Raw genomic sequence first — 4,937 nt, forward strand, 5'->3', positions numbered from 1 at the left:
GAACAGAAACTTCTCAGAAGAGGACATACAATCAATCAACAAGTACATGAAAAAATGCTCATCATCTTTAGCAATCAGAGAAATGCAAATTTTTTTTAATAAAAAAAATTGTATTTACTTAGAAACATTCAGAATGTCAACAAAACAGCTGCAACTTTTTTTTTTTTTTTTGCAATTACAGAGTGGTATTCAGTTAACAGAACAACAATTATTTCGTATAAGCTGCATCAGAGACAACTGAAGATGAAAAACTTCCGTCCCCATATATAACTAATTTGTGCTGTGCACCAACAAGAACCTGCTTTAAATTTCCATGGCAATTTACAACCCCCACACTGTACCAGGCAAGGTTAGTGGCTATTGAAAATACCACCAGGACAGGGCTATCTAAAGACACATTCAGTAGTGTGTTAACTATACAAAAAAAAGACACTGTACAGTTTAAAAACAAATCTTACACAGCCTTACATTTCAATTTTTTTCTTTAAAAGGAGTGAGTTGCGTACAGGGGGGTTAAATGCTTTATAGACAAGAAAAAAATGTGCTAGAACCAACTTATTCATCATCATCATCTTCTTCATCTTCATCTTCCTCCTCCTCCTCATCTTCTTCATCTTCCTCATCTTCCTCCTCTTCCTTCTTTTTCTTGCTTTTTTCAGCCTTGACAACTCCCTTTTTTGCTGCATCAGGTTTTCCTTTAGCTCAGTAGGCAGCAATATCCTTTTCGTATTTTTCCTTCAGCTTGGCAGCTTTCTTTTCATAAGGCTGCTTATCATCTGCAGCAGTGTTATTCCACATCTCTCCCAGTTTCTTTGCAACATCACCAATGGATAGGCCAGGATGTTCTCCCTTAATTTTGGGGCGATACTCAGAACAGAACAAGAAGAAGGCCGACGGAGGCCTCTTGGGTGCATTGGGATCCTTGAACTTCTTTTTTGTTTCCCCTTTAGGAGGGATATAGGTTTTCATTTCTCTTTCATAACGGGCCTTGTCCACCTTTGCCATGTCTTCAAAGTTTCCTTTCTCTTTAGCAGATATGGTCTTCCACCTCTCTGAGCACTTCTTAGAAAACTCTGAGAAGTTGACTGAAGCATCTGGGTGCTTCTTCTTGTGCTCCTCCCAGCAAGTTTGCACAAAGAATGCATATGATGACATTTTGCCTCTCGGCTTCTTAGGATCTCCTTTGCCCATGTTCAGTTATTTTTCCTCAGTGAAGCACAGAGTGGAGAAATGCAAATTAAAACTATTCTAAGATACCATCTCACTCCAATAAGAATGGCAGCCATTATGAAGTCAAATAACAATAAGTGTTGGCAAGAATTCGGGAAAAATTTTACACTCATACATTGCTGGTGGGACTGCAGATTGGTGCGGCCAATTTGGAAAGCAGTATGGAGATTCCTTGGAAAGCTGAGAATGGAACCACCATTTGACCCAGCTATTCCCCTTCTTGGACTATACCCAAAAGACCTAAAAAGAGCATACTACAAGGACACAGCCACATCAATGTTTATAGCAGCACAATTCACAATAGCTAGAATGTGGAACCAACCTAGATGCCCTTCAATAGATGAATGGATTAAAAAATGTGGCATTTATACACAATGGAATATTACTCAGCACTAAAAAATAACAAGATCATGGCATTTGCAGGCAAATGGATGGCATTAGAGCAGATTATGCTAAGTGAAGTTAGCCAATCCCTAAAAAACAAATGCCGAATGTCTTCTCTGATATAAGGGGGGTGACTCAAAATGGGATAGGGAAGAAGAGCATGAGAAGAAGACTACCACTAAATAGGGAAGAGAGGTGGGAGGGAAAAAGAGCAAGTTCTACTTTAGAGGGGTTCAACATGTTAATATTTACTCATCTTCTACCTACCCATCGATATGCAAATATTCCCAATAAAAACTATGATTTAGTCCTCACTTGTGATTTAAATTTCATTAGTCCATTTAAATTGAGCAATTACATTTCATTCATTATTCTAAAGTTTAAGAAGCATATTAAATCCTCTTTTTCTTAATTCTATTTTAGCTCCATTTAACTTGCCAAAATTTCTTTTTTAAAAATAATGTTAAGTCCTCTTCTTACTGTTAAGCAGGCTTTTATCCATATTAAAAATTGCTTCTTGATAATACTAGGTTTTCACTGAAATGCTTCACTTTTCCTTTTTTCCTGCTCATCAGCTGCTCTCCTGTTTCCCTCTTTCCAGCTGCTTATGTTATTACTTGCTTAATTTTCCTTTTCTCTTGTTGATCTTCTCTCTGTTCGGTGTTTGCCTGATTGTGTTAAGCCCATCTGGTGCATGAGCCATATTTCTCTTACCTCATTCATGGGTTTTGTCTTTCCATCATTATTTTCTGAAATTCAAAAGACTAGTGTAAACTTTAATTCTACTTAAGAGACAACTGTAGAACTTTTGGGTAAACGATTGCTATTTCAAGGATATGGATGAAGCAGTTATGACAGAAGGACACAGACTTGCTTAATAATATGCTTTGTGATTTGAGTTTTCAAGGAAAATGGTAATCTGAAAGAGGTTTTAATCAATGCCGCAGTCAAAGTTAGGGCACAAGTGGAGTTCCAGGTAGTTTAAGCCAACTGTTTATCAGCCACTATATTAAGGGTGCTGGTAGACACTAGTGGCAGAAATTTAAAAAGCAAGACCGCACTGAGAGATCCTGAGAACACTAATGAATAAATAATCTGAGTTGTTAAATGTCTATATTGTGTCCAGCAGGCAAATGATATACCTAAAAAACAAAAATGAAAACAAAAACCACTCAATTTTCTTAATCATCTTGCATTCTGGAAAAATGCATTTAGATATTGAGATTTTTTTTAAAGGAAAAAAAAAATGAAGCACAGTGGAAAGAGGAAGGTTGGATTTTAATTCCACCTGGGTCACTTTTTAGCTGAGAAACCTTATGCTGATCTGTGTTTCTACGTGCCTTAATTTTTTTGGTATAAAATATACCCTTAAAGTGTGACAGTAATGATCAAATTGCAAATATATATAATGATCAAATTTTATATATATATATATATATAAATAAAATTATATAATATATATACACACACACATATACATATGGTTTATATTATGTGTATGTAGAAAGTATTCAGTGAATGGTAGTTCCTTTAAACTTCACAAATTAGTGGTAGAAAGAAGACTAGCATGAATAAGAAAATAAGTATTAGATTTTGCTCAGATAATAAACACAATACCATTAATTCTCAAATTTTTAGTCTATTCCAAAAGGTTTGGGCTGAATTACTCTCCTTCCCTCTCTTTCATTATATAATGTTTTTGAAGTTGAATGCACTGTCACATTAAAGTCATATATGTGGAGGAGACTGACATATACATAAGTAACAGAGATGAGTCATATATAAAGTTATATGAACACAGAAATAGGTTAATTGACTCTATGACCTGGATTGGGGTGTGTGACATCAAAGAAGTTTCAAATATGATAGCATTTAAACTGGGTCTTTAAGGAAGAGTAGATAAAGCTACCCAGAGGACAAGGTAGTAGATAGGATACCAGGTATACAGGACCTTAGGCTTGAAACAAGAAGTTATATGTCAGTGGTGCCCAATTTACTTGCAAATGAAATTACTATGAGAGCTTCGAAAATAGGGATGCCTATGTCCCAACCCAGAGATTGCAATTTAATTGCCTGGAGTGTGGCTTGAACTTGATGAAATTTAAAGGACCCCACATTGTTCTGATATACATACAAATTTAGGAATCACTGGCGGAATTAATTTTCTTCTTAATTTTCCATATAAAGTATTTGGTTTGGCTGAGTATTAGGAGAAATAATGCCATGTGATAAAATCTGGACTTTAAACTCCAAGCAATGTTTATACTCTTTATACTCTGAGCAATGTGCAGAGGTGGGGCTTTAAGGAAGTGGCTTTTAGAAGGGCTCTGATCTCATCAGTGGATTAATCTATTAATAGCTGAATGGGCTACTGGATAGGGGTGAAGCTGTGGGAGGTGGGACCTGGTTGAAGAAATGAAGCAAGTAGGTCACTGGGGATCTCCCGTGGAAGAATATTTCTTGCCCTGTCCTCCCTTCCCTTCCCTGTTCCTCTCTCCCACCACTTTCTGGCTCATGGTCTGAACAACTTTCTTCCACCATGCCCTTCTGCCATGATGTTCTACTTCTCCTCAGGTCCAAAGTTATAGAGCTGGCAAACCATGGACTGAAACCTCTGCAATCATGAGTCAAAATGAATTTTCTTTCTTTTAATTACTTATGCCAAGTTTTGAGTCATGGCAACAAAAAGCTGACTAACACAATTATTAAGCTCAAAAGTGCCAGACACCTCACCTGTGTTCCTCACAGTTTCCTCCTTTTCTGTTTGGAAAACTATGTATTATTCATCTCAATACCTGCGATAGAGGTAAGTGAGCTGAGGCTCACAGACAAAAATTACTACAATTTAGTTTAAAGATCTTAATTGGCTCTATTTTTCAGCCTAGAATTGAACAGCAATTCAATCTATAAAATAGATTGTTTCAATGAGCCAAGCAGAGGAGGTTGGTTTTATAGATGAGAAAGGTTTGAGAAAGCAATAACAAAAAACAAAAACCACAATGGTCACTCAAACTTACCTTCAGGACATAGAGAACAATAGAAAAATAACTTGTTAACGTGAGGCCACTGCAGGTTACATTTTTGTAAGAAAGCAATGCACAGAGGCAACTTCATTGTCCTGCCAATTGAAACTGGCCTCTTGATTTCTTGGAAGGTCATATAACAACTTATGTAACAGTGTCCACTTTATGCTTTGTATATAGCCGTCACCGCTTTGGCACTGAGATTTATTTTAAAAACGAACATGTTTCTTTCTCTTCCTCTCTCCTTCCCCCTCCCTAATTTCAAGGGAAACAGGATTACCTTTCTTCTCCATCCTAGGA

At 36.7% G+C, this 4,937-nt stretch overlaps 1 pseudogene; it reads right to left on the reverse strand.

The window, feature by feature from the left end:
• Positions 1-555: 555 nt before the first annotated feature.
• On the reverse strand, positions 556-1,191 carry LOC143391567 (high mobility group protein B1 pseudogene; annotated as a pseudogene).
• Between the last annotated feature and the right edge of the window lie 3,746 nt (positions 1,192-4,937).

This window comes from Callospermophilus lateralis, chromosome 2, assembly GCF_048772815.1.
Source record: "Callospermophilus lateralis isolate mCalLat2 chromosome 2, mCalLat2.hap1, whole genome shotgun sequence".
NCBI classification, from domain to species: domain Eukaryota; kingdom Metazoa; phylum Chordata; class Mammalia; order Rodentia; family Sciuridae; genus Callospermophilus; species Callospermophilus lateralis.